We start from the raw sequence: 19,820 nt of genomic DNA on the forward strand, positions 1-19,820 counted from the left end.
TGATGTAGGTGCTGAATATAATGTTCTGGTATATTGGATTAATTCTAATTATGTGCTCAATACTTGATAAAGGTATTCCCATTCCACTGAATCAAATGCCTTTTCCCCATCTAAACTAAGAAGGACTGTGCTAGTTTTGCTTTGTATTAAGTGGCTCACAACATTAAGTGTATGCTTAATACATACTGTCTTTCTACCTTGGATAAACCCTGTCTGGTCCAAATCAATTAATTCAGGCAGGACAGTTTCCAATCTCTTTTCTAAAACCGAAGCATATATTTTGTAATCCACATTTAGGACTGAGATGGGCCCGTATGAACTACATTCTTTACTATCCTTTTCTTGATTGGGTATCACAGATATGATGGCTTCTGTCCAGGATTGAGGGGCTTCTCCCTCTTTTAATGTATGATTAAAAGATCTTAGGAGTAAAGCGGTGAGGACCTCCTTCCCAGGTTTCGGCACCACTGTATTAAACAATGTCACCTATTTCTGACAGTTAAGGGATGGGCAAGGAGGACTCAGGAACTGGCTGAACAGTCAATGTAAGTTTAATATCAAACTCAAACTTAAAATAACATAAAACGTAAGACAAACACACACACACACACACACACACACACACACACACGCACCTACACACAGACAGCATGGCCACGTGTGTCTCACTCTCTCTCTCTCTCTCTCTCAAAATTGCACCTCCGGCCACCATTTATCTCGCTCTCCCGCTGCTCATCTGATTCAGCACCGGCCGTGCCCTCTTCCTCATCCCACTCTGCCTTCCCTATCTTTAATTTCAGATACAACTTCAAAATATTTTGAGTTGGGAATAAAAATAACTACAGACCTATGCGATAAAAAACAGTTCCTAATGCCCAGTTTTTTTTTATTTCTTGTGTTCTGCGTGTGAGAGATGAGTTTCCTGCCAAAATGCAATATTTAACCCTTCCTTCTTCATCTTTGCAATTACTCTACTCCTCTTCACTGCATTATGCAACCCATTAACATTAAGCGACATTACCTTGCACTGAGCTCGCATGGAATTGTGACTATGCTTAGACAAAATGTACTAAAGGCAACTGGAACACGAACATTGAAATTTGGAACAAAATTAAAGTACATAAACCATGGATTTCCAACACAAAGTTTATACCTTTAACCCACTCACTGACCGAGGGGAAATCTTCACGCTAGACGAGGGCAACTTTTATTGCGCTAAAAGAAAAGAAAACACACTGCATATTTTAGGTGGGAGATTCCTTCACAAATAAAATAAGATCTTAAAATGGTTTATAGGGAAAATGTAACTTAACAATTATTACAAATAATGTGTTCTAACCTGTATAGACTGAAGGCCAGACTTGTTGTCTTGGGGGATTATAGTCTGTGATGTGTCAATCTAATGTCTAACACCCCGTAGTTGACCAAAAGTCCTCCAAATACAGACAGTCTTTGTATAAATGATGACTCGCTCATCTTGTTCCATCCAGGGATATGCCGGTAGCACCTCAGATTTTCTCGTATTCGTGTCTAGCGGCTACCCTGCTGTTTTTGTTGCTTGCTGTTTCTCATTTCTGACACTGCTGGCCCGGGTTGTTCCAATTCGTCAATAGCAAGTCCCTCTTTCCGTAGCTCTCTAGCTGCCTTGGCTGCTCTGTGGAAAACTTTGGTCCCACTTGCCAGGAAAAGTTTCAGTTTTACTAGCGTTCTAGGTTGTGCTTCGTCACCTGGACTTGGAACTATGCACTATGAGCTCTCTGTATTTGTAAGTCGATGTGCCTAACCGAATCCAGTTCCGACTGAATACATTTGGCCACAAATTAAGACACATTATGCCCCTCACAAACCTCAGGAACTCCATAAAAGGGTATATTGCACGCGAGTGCACCCTTCTAAATCTGTGAGTTTGGCTTGGAACTTTTATTCCATCTCTTGACAACACATTCCATTCTTCCTTGTCAGCTATTCATTTCTCTGCTTCATCTATTCTTTCCGTAGCCTGAAGGGTATTTGTGGCTTCAACAAGTTTTTGATTAATTTCCTCTTTGATATCTGCGTTGTCATTCCTAATGCCATCTCTGAATTATTTACTAAATTCTTTAAATTCACCTTTGAAGTCTGGACATAGGGCCAGAGTGTATGTCCTGTATGAGGCCTTGAATAGCTGTTTTAGGATCCGATGACAGCACGGACATGTTAGCATTGCCATTTTGTCAATCTGCTTCATAATCTTCATCAATTTTCCCCTCTTTCTCTTGCCTTAAAGTCAGTTTCCTCTTCACCTTTCTGTGTCTGTCTCCCTCAGCTATATTTACATATAATTTTAACTAGATCTGTGGTATTTGAATTGTGGGATTAGTAACGCCAACCGAGAGCGTTTTTCTCACACCGCCATCTGCTGAACGACCAAACCGGAAAGCAGTCTTTACTGTTCTAGTACATGGATTGGATCTGTTAAACACATGACAGGCCAACATTTTAAAGAGAGCCACAATGAATGATACAAAGATACAAAAAATAGCTACGTATGGTTACATTATGTTTGATGTAAAAAAAGTTACTAAAACATATTTGCACTTATGTTTTTGCAGTTCAAAACAACAGAACATACATGTACTGTATATGATTGATCATTACAAATTCATACTATGCATAGGTTGGGCAGATCCCGGAAAGGTTAACCACATCATGCAAAAATAAAAAGTTTTAACCAAAGGAACAAAACCTACCGTGTACCGTTTTGTGTCTGAGTGTTTGTACGTATATGTATAATTATTTATTTATTTATGTTTTTTTGTATTATCCATGTCTTGCTGCTGTTTTTGTATTGTTTGTGCACTGGAAGCTCCTGTCACCAAGACAAATTCCTTGTATGTGTTAGCATATTTGGCAATAAAGCTGATTCTGATTCTGATTTAGGGAAACTTGGCAACTTCTTGCAGTTTCAGTTTCAATTTGCTCTATCTCACTGGGGTTTATTCTCTTAATAAACAGCCTATTTTTGGATATACTGTATAACAAGAGAGAACATCACAGGTTTAATGGAACAGGGTGTTTTTAATGGCTTGTAGAATCAGTGTGCAAAGTCTACACTTGTAAAGATATGTTGTCATACTGTACGTAAATATATGCATGCATGTCTTAACCAAATACAATGTAGTCATATCAGCAAGTCTCTTGTGTGGAATAAGTGAGAAGATTCAATCTGCTTAAATATTATGAAAACAAGGAAAATCTGCTTTGAAAATGGACAAATCTACTTTGTTTTTGTCTCATTCAGAGGAAAATAATAGTGTTGTTTGTCCATGTAAAACTCTCCACAACAATGCCAGGGTGTTTTGGGTGGTTATCAGGGGGTTGCTAAGGTATTCTGTGCTGTTGTTAGGATGTTTTGGGTGTTGCCTACTAGACAAAGTTTAATACTTTAGTTAGGGGGTTGTCAGTAGCAATATAAATAGGGGTTGTTTCCCTTATCAAACCTCTAATAAAATGTACAAAGCCATGAAGATATGCATGTAAATAGCTGTCCTAAGAGCCTTTACACTGTTTATGACATCAAAATACACAACCATTAAAATCCAACCAATAAACAGCCAACAGAAGTTACAATATGTCACGTAATGAACAAATTCTTATTATATCCAAGCCCTATATTTTAGATCAACAATTGACTTATTTGTGTCTATTTTGTATTTCTCCAAAAGGAATTTTAGAGGAAACATTTTAAGAGAAAGTTGATACTTAAAAGAATATTTCACCCCAAAATAAAACGTTTGTCATAATTGATGTCTTTCAAAGGCATGCGATAAATGTAATTTACGAAATGTAATAAAAAATTCAGTTACAAGTATCATTTTTAGTTTTTACGCAAATTCTCGCAACGAGCTTCATACACACATGAACGCCCAACAGACGTCAAGAGTTTCACTGAAAAATAACTTAAATATTGTGTTTCTTACCAAAACCTATCATAGGTCTTCAAAAGACTTGAAATATGACGCACAAGTCGCATGGACTACTTTTATGATTATTTTGTTCCTTTTTTAAGCTTCAGAGTCGCTATCAACTGTATTCAAAAGACTTTTTGGAACTTTCTTTAGAAGTTTTCCTTTTGTGTTCCACATAAGAGAGGAAGTCATACGGGTTTGGAACGACGTGAAGGTGAGTAAATTCTGACAGATTGTTCATTTTTGGGCAAACTATACCTTCAAATGAAATATATAGCGAGAGCTCCAGACTGCGACTTAAATGGTTGCAAATGCGACAAAAAAAAATAATAATTTAAATGTAATTTAATTTAAAATCTAGTCCCCATTGGCGCCCGGTTCATATGTGGTTTCGTCAGATATCATCTTGTAAGTTAATGAATTACATCTTTAGAGTCCCGCTCTTTACTAGAGGTCGAACGATAGTGGATTTGCAGATACCAATAACTAAGGTGGTGGGAAAGACCAATAACCAATTAATCGGCCGATTGATTTATGTTTTATTTATGATTTATGCAATGCAAAACAATTATCTTATGCTTTCTTTATTATGGCGGGCAAAGACAGAGTCCAAAATGAATAAAATCCAAGATGCAGTTCCAGAATAATAACCAGAATAAAATGAAGATTTGGTGCATAACGTGGGACTTAGTCTAAACAAGCCCAAATTAAACTGGGAACTCTTATTTTGAAATGACTAAATGATGAAAACATTAGATTTTTGCAGATAACCGATAGTTCCAAAAAGTATCTATTGGCACCGATTAATCTGTGAAACCGATATATCAGTTGACCTCAAATTTTCCCCTTTCTGTTGAGATGAGCGTGCTGTACGCGACAACAAACACTGCATGAGCCATGATGTCTGATTCACGAACCCATGTCTATTTTGAAATGGATATTTTTAATGAATCACCCAAAAAGATTCACAAAACGTTTTGGAACTCACAATCTCAGTTTGAATCAGATTCACTTGTGCAGCTAATCATGCAGTGAATCAGCCGTCAGTCAGTTCACAACCAGGAGCACCTGGGAGCCCAGTCATTTCAAAATAAGAGTCCCCAATGTATTTCGACCTTGTTTTAAAGGTCCCACATTATGTACTAAATATTTTTATGGTACACTAAACTGCATCTGGGATTTCATTCAATTTGCACCACCCCGTCACAGTAATGTAAGACTAAGAACATTTTAAAAACATTTTATATAATAATAATAATACATTTATTATACACACAGCATATACTGTATATGTGACCTGCTCAATCATTTTGGGTCATTTTGACCCCAAACACGTTTTGGGTTTTGTGCTCTTTAGTAAGAAGCAAGGTCTAAGCTTTGTAGTGATATTAATATTATGTTTCTACTCCAAACAGCTGTCAAGATTTAACAACACAGTGTAATAAATAAAAAAAAACAAATTTGTTCCTGGTTATTAGTTAATAGTTATTTCCTAATTGCGTATGCCTCAAAAGTATAGAAAATGGCTATTATTCCCCACAAACTTTGCTTTTGTGACCAGGACAGTGATATTTTGAAATGTACCCATTTTCCAGAACATTCCAGATAGATTCAGTGCTGAGAAAACTAGAATTTTACAGTAATATAAATAGTAGTATAAATACAGGGGCCTTAAGCCCACCAGTTAAGTTTAGTTCCAGCTGCCTAAGTGTATCAAGTTCATATCAAGACTTTGCTGGACGCCTTGAAGTATGATGAGTACGGCTGGAAGGTCATAGGAGACTTCAAATGGTGGCATTCATGATGGGTCTCCAAGGCGGTTTTACCAATTTTCTCTGGTATCTTTGCCTTTGGGACAGCAGGGACACCATAGCACACTACCTTAGGTGGGACTGGCCACAGCAGACCGAGACCTCTGTGGGGAGGAACAATGTCAAGTGGGAGCCACTGGTGGATGATGCCACCACTGCACATCAAATTGGAGCTTATGAAATAATTTGTCGGAGCTCTAGATAAGGAGCCGGCAGCCTTCGATATCTTCAAGACTTCTTCCCTAAGCTGTCTGAGGCAAAGGTTAAAGCCGGGTACATTCGTCGGACCACGGATGTAGAAGATCTTGGAGTGCAATGAATTCCCCAAGAAGCTCACTAGTAAGGAGAAAGCAGCTTGGAACAGCTCCCATGTCGCAGTGGTTCGGGGCTTCCTGGGCAATCACAAGGCCGAAAATTATGTGGACCTAGTTGAGACTCTAGTGAAGAACTACGGCACAATGGGCTGGAGGACGTCCCTCAGAGTCCATATCCTTGATGCTCATCTTGATAAATTCAAGGAGAATATGGGAGCGTACTCGGAGGAGCAAGGCGAGCGCTTCCATGAGGATATACTGGACTTTGAACGCTGCTGCCAAGGACAGTATAGTGAGAACATGATGGGAGACGACATTTGGGGGCTGATTCGTGAAAGTGGAAATAACACTTACTACCCTGGAACAAAAATTGTGTAACATAGTGTAATTGAAATGCTTTCCTTTTTACTTTAGTATACAACTCAAAATGTGTGTATAGGACAACCCTTACAAAAATCGAGAGTTCATAGCAAATTCGCCACTGATCATTTTTACATGCAAATGAACTTTGCGGAAAAACTTGCGGAAAATTTTCCATTGTTGCCAAGTTCACCACTAGCAGTGAAGACATGCAAACTTCTAGCAAACATTTGTGGTGAATCACAAGCTCATATGGATGTGAAAATAATTTGCAGATAGTTTAGATTTTTTTGGAAGGGAAAGTGACTCAAAATGATTGAGCAGGTCACATATAACGGTTTTTAAAGCATCGGCCAACTACTTCTGAACAACCATATAAATTGAGCAATTCTGTAATTTAGCAACTAAAACCAGCCGTTGGTTCCTCAGTGTTTCAGTTTAGGAGGCAATGGCTCCACAGTCATTTTGTTTTAGTCTGGAGCCCTCCATGAAATCTCCTGAGCTATGAAAGAGCTCTACGAATACTTCGGAAAACTGATAAGCTGCTTTTGCTCTCATACTACAGGAAGACAATGAAGTCGTTAACTAAACTGCCCATCAAAACAAAGCTTTTGACATAGTCGGTTTGTTGAGTGAGATGGAGTTTTAGGAGCAGCTTCAACACAAACTGAACTGATTCTGAAACACACTGGAAGTCCAGGCAGTCATTCCACAGTCTCGTCTGTAATTCCACAGTCGACTGTCAAAGTGTGAAGAGACGCTGTCAGTGGCTTATCTTGACAAGGGCTTCATTATCAGATCATTGAACCGTTGTGCAAACATCCTCAAAATAACACTGGCAACACTCTCAACTAAATGTGCAGGGGAAATGGAGCAGCTTCCAAAAACACAAGTGTTGATCTCAATGAGTCGCTGATCTCAATGTGTTAATTTTTTAACTCACTCATGACAGATTTTTCACTCATTGACACACAAGTAGTGGCATTCTGATATTGTTTATATATGTTATTTTCTTTTTTATGATGCTGATGCAATGGAGTTAGGTGGCCTGTATTTGAGACATGCGAAATTAGCCACAATAAGTTCATAATAACTCTTCTGGTTGTTTAAGATGAATCAATTCTGTCATCATTTACTTACCCTCATGTTACTAAACCAACTGACAATATGAGATGTTAGCCTCCGTCACCCTTCACTTGAATTGTATGTAAAAAGAATGGCAGAGTTATATATTTTTATAAGGTTTAGGCTGCCATTACAAATTCATATATATATATATATATATATACTCAATTATTCATTCAGAATGTATATCTGACAAAAGTGGCTGATGTGGATAATGTAAAACGGCCAAGTGTTTTACGGCTGATTTGTTGATCTGTCATTTAACAGATTTATTTTGCGTTGATACTCGCATCCCTAGTAAACCTCTATTTCTTTATGTACTACCTAATGAAAGTGAATGTTAGCATGCTAAATACACACTTGTTGGCATACAGAGTGTAGTTTAGTAACTATGCAATGATGCATAGCATTTACTTAGTGAAACAAGCAATCAGTTTCATGTGTGTAATGTACATGACCTCAGTGTTTACTCGAGCTCCACTCTTCACCATAATGGAAACCCCAAAATCTCCAACATAAAAGAACCTCTTCTAAATCCCAACATAACAAAACATTCAACATTAACAAGTGTCCCGCTTTATATTCATCTTGCACAAAACACATAAAATAACACTTAATTTGAAAATCCCCTGTCCAGTTGCATCAATGTTACATTAACAGCACAAAAAGTATTAATGTAGTCCCAACTCAAATGGATTGAGTAAACAGCCATTTTACACATTTAAATGGATAGAACGCAATGAATGAGTTAATTGAACAGGTGTATACTTTTGAAGCTGTGTGTATTTTAATGGGAACTTCCACCCATTTTAAGTGCCTTTCTGTAACCAAATAGTTTTTTTTACTCACTCAAATGCATATTTTGTTATTTTCATTAGATAACCAAGTGTTAAAAACATGCCCCATCAACAGAGCGAAATCTTTGTCATTTCAAAATAAGAGTTCCTTGGCGGATTTGCTCTTGTTTAAAGTTAAAAGTCCCATGTTATGCACTAAATCCGGGATTTTGGTTGTGCAATAAACTGTTTCTAGGATTTTATTCATTTTGGACTCTTATATCTTCTGTGTCTGTGCCCGTCATTGTAAGGAAAGACTTAATTTTCGTAACATTCTATAAATCTATTTTAAAAACTATCGGCCGATTAATCGGTTATTTGCCCTATCCATCACATTAGTTATCGGTATCAGCAAAATCCACTAATGATTGACCTCTAATATGTATACCAGTCTTTCACAAGTCAACCATTGATTGATCTCAATAACGGGTCAAAAATGAAAGCGAGTGGAGAGAGAAACCACACAGAAAACGAGAACCCGAGCGGTCAAATACACTTAAAAATTCCGCCCGTCTTGGCAAGGTATAAATGTAATCACAGTCAGTTATGTCTGAAGTGAATGTGAACAGTGGGACAAAAAAAAAAAGCAGATTGTTTCACAATTACAGACCTGTGTAAATACAGCCAACAGATGAAGTATGAACACACTTACTCATACTTTCCCATTTCTATTTTCCACATTTTAGAATAATAGTGCAATCTTAAACCATGAAATAAGTAACGCAAATGGAAGTATGAAAATTATGACCAAAACTGTACTGAAGGACTTCTTCTGTACTGCTTTTCCTTCACCATCCAGTATTCAGTCCAACTCATCCATTTAAAGAAACTTTCTTAAATGAGCATTTCAGTTTTGTAAGGAGATGTATACATTATACTTGATATTCAAAGCAGTCTTTAGATCAAACGATCTTTAAGATCACAAGAGACATAAATTAAGTCAAGTGTGTTCCAACTTTTGACTGGTATTTTATGACTTACTCTCCTTTTACAAGACATAATCAGCTGTTTACAGAAAGTAGAACGTACTTACTGAGAACGCTTAGAGGCTTCATACAGCAACCTAAACAGTTTTCCACGTCTGGTAGTCTTGGCAGTCGTCTCTCACTAAACGTGCAGCTTGCTCTGCATTTTCATTATTACGCAATGCTTTATACTGCTACATGCCTTATGTTGTCACGTTGATGTCAAATTTTTCCTGCTCTTCACAAGAAACCAAATATTAGCAGTCGAAGTGACACAAACCAGCCATGTTCTGTTTGGATTCTGTGAACAGTTCACAAAAGTAGTTTTAACACAAACTTTGTGAACTAAAATGAATAACTTCTTATTGTAATGTTTTCAAAAAAACAGCATGCAATGAAATTTCAACCAACTTCCCGACCAAAAACTGTAGATTGACACCGAAGAGTCACAATAAGTAACAATGCTGTAATTACAGAAAGGAAATGTTCACTTAATGAATAAAAAGCAAGTAAATGAATTAATACAATTCACAGAGTGCTTTCTACCTCTGGGACGTGATGCAATGCTGTTTGTCCAACTGATAGTTTAGAGAATCATTAACAACCCATTAAGACTTTGGGTGCGATTATCGTCCATTCCTCATATTGATTAATCATTTATGTTACATTTCCTGTATTGGTTACAGTTCACCCTCATTTGGTCTGTTCTGTTTTGGAATATCCTGACCAAAGATCATGTATTTGCCGAAACAATCCACAACAGCAATATGCTTTAAACAATTGGAAATGATCGGTTTGACAGATAATCTAGAATTTTTGAAGCATATTGCCGTTGCGGTTACTTATAATCAGTTTGACTGATCCATTATTAGCTATCAATTTCCGTACTTTAATACAAAATTTATTGACTCATATAGTATCGAAGAATTGCACCATTTGGGTCTCTAAAGATTGAAACCCAACAATGACATTACACAACTGTGTCTAAAGTAAGGTAAAGTAACATACTTATTTAATATATTTATTGCAAAAACATTGTAACAGCCATTCATTAGACATAGCCCACAATTATATTTGTGACCATTTATATAGCAAAAAGGTGCCATTTTTATATTAGCATAACACTAATTACAATTCACCCTCATTTGCTCTGTTCTGTTCTGGAATATCCTGACCAAACATGTTCTATTTGCCTAAACCAGGGGTGTCCAAAGTCTGGCCCGTGGGCCATCTGTGGCCCTCTAACTGCTCCGATGCACCCACGAGAGACTTTAGAAATAGAATGATGATCACACAGAAAGAATTTATTAAAGGATTGACATCCACTTAGACACTTCACTCATGTGCTTGCTCTTGTTAAAATGTCCCGATACCTCACATCTGAGTGGAGCTGCTGTTGTGAGAGAGAAACAGAGTTTATTGAGCGCCACAGAGATGTGTGAACCAAGCATACTCTTCTGTATTGAGTGGTTCACTTCCAGAACGTTCTCTGTATGGTGTGGTTCTCTTCCAGAACGGCCTCTGTATGGAGTGGTTCTCTTCCAGAACGTTCTCTGTATGGTGTGGTTCTCTTCCAGAACGGCCTCTGTATGGTGTGGTTCTCTTCCAGAACGTTCTCTGTATGGTGTGGTTCTCTTCCGGAGTGGTTCTCTTCCAGAACGTCCTCTGTAAGGAGTGGTTCTCTTCCGGAACGGCCTCTGTATGGAGTGGTTCTCTTCCGGAACGGCCTCTGTATGGAGTGGTTCTCTTCCGGAACGGCCTCTGTATGGAGTGGTTCTCTTCCGGAACGTCCTCTGTATGGAGTGGTTCTCTTCCAGAACGTCCTCTGTATGGAGTGGTTCTCTTCCGGAACGGTCTCTGTATGGAGTGGTTCTCTTCCGGAGTGGTTCTCTTCCAGAACGTCCTCTGTATGGAGTGGTTCTCTTCCAGAACGGCCTCTGTATGGAGTGGTTCTCTTCCAGAACGGCCTCTGTATGGAGTGGTTCTCTTCCTGAATGTCCTCTGTATGGAGTGGTTCTCTTCCTGAACGGCCTCTGTATGGAGTGGTTCTCTTCCAGAACGGCCTCTGTATGGAGTGGTTCTCTTCCAGAACGGCCTCTGTATGGAGTGGTTCTCTTCCAGAACGGCCTCTGTATGGAGTGGTTCTCTTCCAGAACGGCCTCTGTATGGAGTGGTTCTCTTCCAGAACGGCGTCTGTATGGAGTGGTTCTCTTCCGGAGTGGTTCTCTTCCAGAACGTCCTCTGAAAACGTCCTCTGTATGGAGTGGTTCTCTTCCTGAACGGCCTCTGTATGGAGTGGTTCTCTTCCAGAACGGCCTCTGTATGGAGTGGTTCTCTTCCAGAACGTCCTCTGTAAGGAGTGGTTCTCTTCCAAAACGGCCTCTGTATGGAGTGGTTCTCTTCCAGAACGTCCTCTATATGGAGTGGTTCTCTTCCTGAACGGCCTCTGTATGGAGTGGTTCTCTTCCAGAACGGCCTCTGTATGGATTGGTTCTCTTCCAAAACGGCCTCTGTATGGAGTGGTTCTCTTCCAGAACGGCCTCTGTATGGAGTGGTTCTCTTCCAGAATGGCCTCTGTATGGAGTGGTTCTCTTCCAGTACGTCCTCTGGCCCCCGACCAAAAAATTCAGACATCCCTGGTCTAAACAATCCACAACAGCAACCCACATATCAGACGGACTTGGCCCAAGTGTGGCCTCAATCTGGCACTGATGCCCTCATGTTGGCAAATGCAGACATCCTGTCAAAGATGGGCCATGTCTGGCAATGGCGGCTCTGTATACATGATGTACTGTATGTGTCCACCAAACAAAATGTCGTCAAGGCAATTACAAATGAGGAATAATCTGAAGAAAGATGGATGCTGTGCTATAATTTTCACATTGGTGCAATCTTGTAGATTCTGTTTATGTTGAGCGAATCAAGTGAAATATCTGTTTATTCGTTAGTAAACAAGTCAGTTAGATTTCTCTCTGTCTCGTTTAGTGTGCGGACTATAAGAACTGCCTGGTGGATGGCATATTTTTCACTCATCTCTTCCCAACTCTCAAGGGTCTGTCACCACTGAGACGAGCGTCTTGGCAAGACCAAAGAAAGTGTAAGAATTTGTTAATTTGCGATTTAATTATTTATTCAACTTGTAAAATGTTCTGATATGCTTTGTCCTGCAAAATGACTGTCTTTAATGGAATGGTTACCCAAAAATGAAAATTCTCTTATTATTTACTCATGCTCATGCCATCCCAGATGCATGTGTCTTTCTGTTGGTCCATACAACACAACTGAATGGTGATGAGAACCTCGAAGGTCCAAAAATAACATTAAGACAGCATGAAAGTAATCCATAAGACTCCAGTGGTTTAATCCATGTCTTCAGAAGTGATATGATATGTGTGGGTGAGAAACAGATCAATATTTAAGTCCATTTTTACTGTAAATCTACACTTGCACATTCTGGTGTGGAACTGACATTAAGCCACATACTGGCCTTGGCTGGTCAAAGGTAGAGAATTTGGACCTTCTGAGTTCTGGTCACCATTATCAATGTCCCTTTTATTTATAGGGCACTATTAAAAACAACAACAGTTGACCAATGTGCTGTACACAATATCATAACATGTATGTACATAATATAGTACACGATGAGGGACTATTATAAAACACAATACAAACAATACATAGCATGTAAAGCAGCAGACATCATGGTGAAATGCTATAGAAAAAAGATATGTTTTGAGCTTTGATTTAAACTCGTATACAGTTGTGGCTGTTCTAATAAAAAACGGGCAGGTTATTCGAAAGCTGCGGTGCAGCTACAGCAAACACACGGTCTCCTCTTAATTTTAGTCTAGTTCTTGGGACTGTTAATAACAGCTGGTATGAGGACCTCATATAAACGAGGAGTAGGACATTGAAATCAATTCTGTAGCGAACTGGAAGCCAGAGTAAGGAGACTAAAACAGGGGTGATATGTTGACGTTTACTGACACCAGTCACAAGTGTAGCAGCTGCATTCTGTACAGTTTGCAAATGGGAAGAGATGATTGATTAATACCCACATAAAGTGCATTGTAATAGTCAAGCTGTTGATTAATAAAAGCATGAATTGACATTTCAAAATTCTTAACAGAAAGAAAAGTCATCACCTTGGCCAATGCTCGTAAATGGAAAAAACTAGAGTTGACTTGCTTGTCAAATTTAAGAGCATTATCAAAGAACACACCAACATTTTTCACGCATGATATAAATATGTTATAAATATGGATATTTTTCTCACAAAAACACATAGCTTCGCTTCAGAAGGCCTTTATTAACCCCCTGGAGCCATATGGACTACTTCTTTGATGGACGATGTGTTTTTTTTTGGGCTTCAAAATCTAAGGTACCATTCGCTCCCATTATAAAGCTTGGAAGAGCCAGAATATTTCTTAATATAACTCCGATTGTGTTTGGCTGAAAGAAGAAAGTCATATACACCCAGGATGTCTTGAGGGTGAGTAAAGTATGGGATAATTTTCATTTTTGGGTGAACCATTTCTTGAAACGAGAGATCAGGACATCTTGGTCAACTGTATCAAAGGCAGCACTCAAATCTAAAAGCACAAGCGCAGAATTACCAGAATCAGTAGATAAAACACATAATTTAAAACCTTTACTAGTGCCATCTCAGTAGAGTGGTATTTTCTCAAACCTGACTGAAAAACGTCAAAGATTTTATTGTCTTCTAAGAAACCGTGTAGCTACTGAAAACTTGTTTTCTCTCAAATGTTTTAAATGAAGGAGAGATTAGAAACAGGTCTAAAATGAGATAAAATTAGGATCTAAATTTGGCTTTTTAAGAAGGGGATTAACAGAGGCATTCTTCAAGTAATTGGGTACAAATCCCATTTCAAGGCACTTATTTCCATCCATCCATCCATCCATCATCAACCGCTTATCCTGTGTACAGGGTCGCGGGGGGCTGGAGCCTATCCCAGCTAACATTGGGCGAAAGGCGGGGGACACCCTGGACAGGTCGCCAGTCCATCGCAGAAGGCACTTATTTATATAAATTAAAATATTGGGCCCTATATCATCAAAAACTTGTTTAAAAAGATGTTGGGTAATAACACTGAAAGAGGAACCATTGGATTCTTGTAAAAGAGGAAGTGAAATAGTTTCAAATGTGTTAAGAACAGCAGTGCAAGTGGAGGGGACAGAGGGGTCATAAGTAGAGGGAATAATGTTCAATCTGATGTTAATAATCTTGTCAACAAAAAATTGCAAAAAGCTTTCACACATAGCTGAAGACTCAGCTGGATATATTCTGACAGAAGGACTTACAACAGCGTTTATAATAGTGAAGAGGGTTCTAGGTCTGTGACGGATCTTTTCAATGAGGTCAAAAAAGTACTTTGCTTCAGCTGATCTCACAGCTCTCTGGAATTGAGAATTTCATAGGAGACCTGGAGCTTGTCTTTCTTCCACTTTCTCAGCTCTTCTGGATGCCTGTTGAAGACCACAGGAGGTGTCATTCAGCATGGGCTCAGACTTAGGTTTGTGATGTTTGGGCTTTAGAGGAGCCACTGCATCTAGTATAGTAGCGCAGACCGAGTTAAACCAGCTGAGGTGTTCATCGGCACTCAGGTCGTGGGTAGAGAGAACACAGGACTGAGACACCCTGCTGCCTAAACGCTGCTGAAAAATCACCACTAGTAGTAGATGTAAATATCCAAGTCCAACGCATAGGTTTAGCAGACTTGTCAATATGAGATATGAGGGGAACAGTGAACAGAATAGGGATGTGATCGGAAACAACATAATCGCATAAATCAATGTTACCAATAGATAAGCCATGCGATAATACAAGATCAAGTGTATGACTGTGTATAAGAGTGGGGCCTTTCACCAGTTGTGTTAAATCAAAAGAATCAATGAGGTTGATAAACTCATTTGCCAATGAGTTTGACAGACAACACACATGAACATTAAAATCCCCAAGAATGAACAGTCTGTCAAAATTCGGAATGATACCCCCAAGAAATTCTGCAAACTCACTGATAAAATCTTTGTGAGTTTTTGGTGGTCGGTATATCACTGCGATCACCAACAGTTGGAGTTCAAAGCTACTACATACATCAGTCATTAGAGTCATAAATCTAAATTGTCTTTAAAAATAGAAGCCAGCCCTCCTCCCTGAACCAAATTATGAGGAGAGTTAAAAGAATGTACACTGTGGAGGTAAAAGTTCAGAGTAGGGGCTCAAATCCTCAGGCGTAAGCCATGTTCCCTATCAAAAGCTAAACTTTGATGCTGCGCTTATTTAGCGCTTTGGGAACATCTTTAGGAGTGACCAGCTGTGAATGTGTGCAACACGTCAATTAAATTCATCAGGTCTTTTGTCTTCAAACCACTCTGTGTGTGTTGTGCTTCTCAAGCTGTCAGAACGTTAATTCCTCTGTTAGGAGTTAGAATTTGTTAGGCAGTGCGCAGAAAACCTTTTCTCCTTTCCAAGAATCAGTGTGAAGCAAAGCAAGCAGTGTGTATTCCCGTGTTTATGCTCTATGGCTGAAACGGACACACACCAGTTTTGTTTTGTGTGTTTGGGGGGAAGAGCATGCTGCTCTTTCATCGTGGGGCTCTCGCATGGATCTGGCTGAGGAGGGAGAGACAGGTCCGTCCCTATCGCTCGCTTTCTCCCCAGATCCAGCAGGTCCTTCTCATGAGCCTGAAGCATGCTCCACTCTCCCTACAAAGCCGTGCAGGACCACCTCCACACTTATGGGAAAAGCTTATCAGGCAGCAGGTCATGCTGGTGCTGCCCTGCACACTACGGCAGTGTTGCAGGCGTACCAGGCTGACCTGCTGAAGGACTTGAGTGCGGGCAGTATGGTCGACGAAGAGGCTTTTGCTGAGCTTCGTCGTGCCACAGATCTGTCTCTCTGGGCGACCAAACAGACGGCTCACGCCATTGGCCGGTCTATGTCTGCTTTGGTCAGCACAGAAAGACACTTATGGCTAAACCTTTCAGGCATCAAAGACAGGGACAAAGTGTTCCTCCTCGATGCCCCGGTTTCGCCTTCTGGCCTATTTGGTGACACCATGAACACTGTTATCACCATGTTCCAGGAGGCGAAAAGCCATGAGGAAGCCTTCATGGGGTGGGCCTCTGGCCACCCAGCCCCACCCTGGTCCTTCTAGAAGGGAGGCTCAAACACAGAGCGTGGTGAACTGCGTTCCCCTTCGCAGAGTCTGGGATCCGGCTCGTCCCCCTAAGCATCCCCTAAAGCAAGACCTCAGGACAGTCATCTCTAAGAAGAGAAAGCCCCGACGGTCTTGCGCCCAGCCGTGGGGGTAGCCCCCCCTTGGGATGGGTTGTGTAAAACATCGACCTATACCCTCCTGATACCCCCACAAAACCGCTCCATTTCCGCCGCCTCTGGCGTTTCGGGAGTTAGCGGTTTCCAGCTAAATGTTGGGTGTTCCGTTGCTTCCTTCCGTAGCCCAGGACGCGGGACACTCGACATCCCCTCAACAGGAAGTGTCAGAATTTAAAGTGTGGAAACTTCTGCCAGGTGTTTCTATGAGGGCCCTAAGAACAGTAGAAAAAGGCTACAGAATTCAGAATTCCGTCCTCCGCGTTTCAACAGCGTGGTTCCCACTACCGTGAAACTGGAACAAGCATGTCTACTGTGGGAACAACTGCAAATCTCTTGGTCAAAGGGGCCATAGAACATGTTACCCTTCCAGAGAGAGTCAGGTTACTACAGTGATACTTCCTGGTCCCCAAGAAGGATGGAGGGTTGCATCCAATTTTAGACCTTCGAGGCTTGAAATGCTCAGAGGGCGTTCAAGTTCAAGATGCAACATCACTATTGGTTGGTCACGACTGATCTCATAGACGCACACTTTCATAGAGAAAGTCTGCCACAACACAGGAAGTTCCTGAGGTTCGCTTTCGGGGGCGAAGCTTTCAAATATCGGGTTCTTCCATTCGGTCTAGCCTTATCACCCCGCACATTCACGGAATGCATGGATACAGCACTGGCTCCTTTGCGACTCCGGGGCATCCGCATTTTGAATTACATAGATGACTGGCTGAAACTAGCACAGTCAAAAGAACTGGCATAACAGCACAGGGATATCGTCCTAGCTCATTTGGTTTCTCTGGGGTTGAGGCTCAACGCCAAGAAAAAGCGTCCTCCCTCCCACTCAGAAAACTACCTATCTGGGGATCGTATGGAATTCAATCGGGCACAATTGTCTCCCGCTCGAATCAGGTCCATTCAGAACACCCTGAGCAAAGTCAGGCTAGGCCAAGGTTGCACTGTTCATCAGTATCAACGATTCCTTGGTCTCATGGCAACTGCATCCTCTGTGATCCCCTTTGGCCTTTTGCACATGAGACCGTTTCAGTTGTGGCTCAAAGCCAGGGGATTTCATCCAAGGGCCAGTCCCCTAAGGCTGATAAGGGTTACGCGCCGCATGCTACATACCCTTTCTATGTGGTTCAGACCTCGGTTCCTCACTTTGGGCCCAGAGCAAGCTCCTGTTAATCAGAGCAGCTTATATCCCTGGATGCCTGAATAGGGAGCAGATTTACAGTCCAGACAGTAAATACCGATGAGGGAGTGGAACCTCCATCCCGAGGTAGTGAAACAATCTGGTGGAGATTTTTACAGAGCGGAAGTGGACCTCTTCGCCTCACAGACAGCACAATGTCCCCTCTACTACTCTCTAATCAGTCAATTTCATTGACGTGTTGCACGCATATTCATAGCTGCTCACTCCTAAAGACGTTCCCAAAGCGCTAATCAGCGCGCCATCTCGTTCCGCTTTTTCAGGGAACAGGGGTTACAGCTAAGTAACCCGAGACGTTTCAATGACAAATAAAATATCCAAGCCACACGAGTCAAAAAAGTAATTTAGGTTAAAAGACTTGTTTACCATTGATCTGGCGTTAATCAAGGCAATCCTCAGTCTCACCAAATACTCAGTCAGCTATGATACCTGGCACAGTGAGCGGAGGTGGCACACATCCACACCACCATTGTAAAAGACATTGGCCTAGTGCAGGGCCGTTTATGGGCTACTGATCGGCTGAGATTTGAGCCAGATATGGCCCATGCGTGGCCCTTGTCTGAAAATCCAGATCTTGGCCACTAGAGGGCCGTAATTCATTGCTGTATGTGGGCCAAGGGAAAACAAATTACGTGGACCAGAGCTGGACCAGACAAAAATTGCAATGTGGGAATACTCTTTAAAAATGTTAGATTATCAGTTTGACCGATAATCGGTTAGACAGATAATCTCAGATTTTTAAAGCATATTTCCATTGTGGATATTACTGATTTGATTTATGTATCTTTTGAAAACACTGATACATTATTAGATACCAATGTTCATACTATAATACTTAATTTATCGGGTCTACTGAAAAAATGGCACCATTTCGGGGGTTGAACCCAACAATGACATTACACAACTGTGCGTAATGTACTTATTTAATGTATTGATTGATAACCTTATGTACACAACAACCATTCATTCTCATTAAACATAGCCCAAAATAATTTTGCGACCATTTATATAGTCCAAAAAACTAAGCTTTAATATTAATATTATTTAATATTAATATTATTTTAATATAACTATATTAATAACACTTTTCCACAACAGCCATTCATTATTGTTAAATATTAGAAAGCCCAAAATAAAGAAGACAATAAATCTGTAAACATGTATCGCAAAACAACTTGGCATAGATACATTGGCATAATATATATTTTTTAAATATGCACGTTATGTTTTATTCTTGTTGACTAATGATTGTTGATTCATTATTGTAGCAATGCAGAAATTAAACTATTAAAAGCTGGTTTTCAGACATTTCAACATAAAAATAATCGATATTGGTCAAAAACGAAATAAAACAGTTTCATATCGAAAAAGCTATAAACATCCATGAAACATGAATTGGACAATAATAGGAAGCATATAAATAATTAATCTATGGTCAGAGAAAGCAAATAGAGGAGTGCAAACCTGTCACAGATGTACGTGTGTCTGACAACAGCAGAAGTTCAAAGACCATCAGGGTTTTATCTGTAGATTACTCCCATAGGAATGCTCACAACCACAAACGTTGGATCATTTAGATTTTTAAGAACCCTCACTGACGGGTCAAAGGTCAATGTGTGCTGAGAGGATGTCTTGCATTTTGTCCACTCTCCCATGGACACAACACAATCCGAGTTTGAAAATGTCTTAACCAGAACAACAAATTCATCTGAAGCATTAAATCAAATTTGAACTATGACTTTAACCATGGTATTGACATTACTATTGCATGCTGTGTTACGGTATTGTGCAGAAATTGTAAGAGTGGTACTATATACAGTATGGTAGTATGCTGTTCCAAACATTGCTCAGTTCTATAGGAAACATGGAGGAGACTTTCAGATATTTGCTGATAAGGGCGCCC

The 19,820-nt window shown here is 40.1% G+C and overlaps 2 protein-coding genes across 4 annotated transcripts in view; both read right to left on the reverse strand.

Moving 5' to 3' along the window:
- The window catches only part of LOC127625865 (equilibrative nucleoside transporter 1-like), a 33,773-nt gene extending 24,201 nt beyond the window's left edge, over nucleotides 1-9,572 (reverse strand). Inside the window, exons 1-2 of one of the 3 annotated variants that reach the window (XM_052101287.1) lie at nucleotides 1,340-1,576; nucleotides 1,154-1,215 (exon numbers count right to left, since the gene is read on the reverse strand). The gene's annotated coding sequence lies outside the window, so the exon portion shown is untranslated. Of the gene's footprint in view, nucleotides 1-1,153; nucleotides 1,216-1,339; nucleotides 1,577-9,426 lie in introns of those variants that run through there. The other 2 variants (XM_052101284.1, XM_052101286.1) reach the window with 2 other exon arrangements.
- LOC127625863 (tudor domain-containing protein 3-like) overlaps nucleotides 1-19,820 on the reverse strand; it is a 636,076-nt gene that overhangs the window by 147,153 nt on the left and 469,103 nt on the right. The gene's annotated exons all lie outside the window — the stretch shown is intronic.

The sequence above is a fragment of the Xyrauchen texanus genome, chromosome 32 (genome assembly GCF_025860055.1).
Source record: "Xyrauchen texanus isolate HMW12.3.18 chromosome 32, RBS_HiC_50CHRs, whole genome shotgun sequence".
Lineage (NCBI taxonomy): Eukaryota > Metazoa > Chordata > Actinopteri > Cypriniformes > Catostomidae > Xyrauchen > Xyrauchen texanus.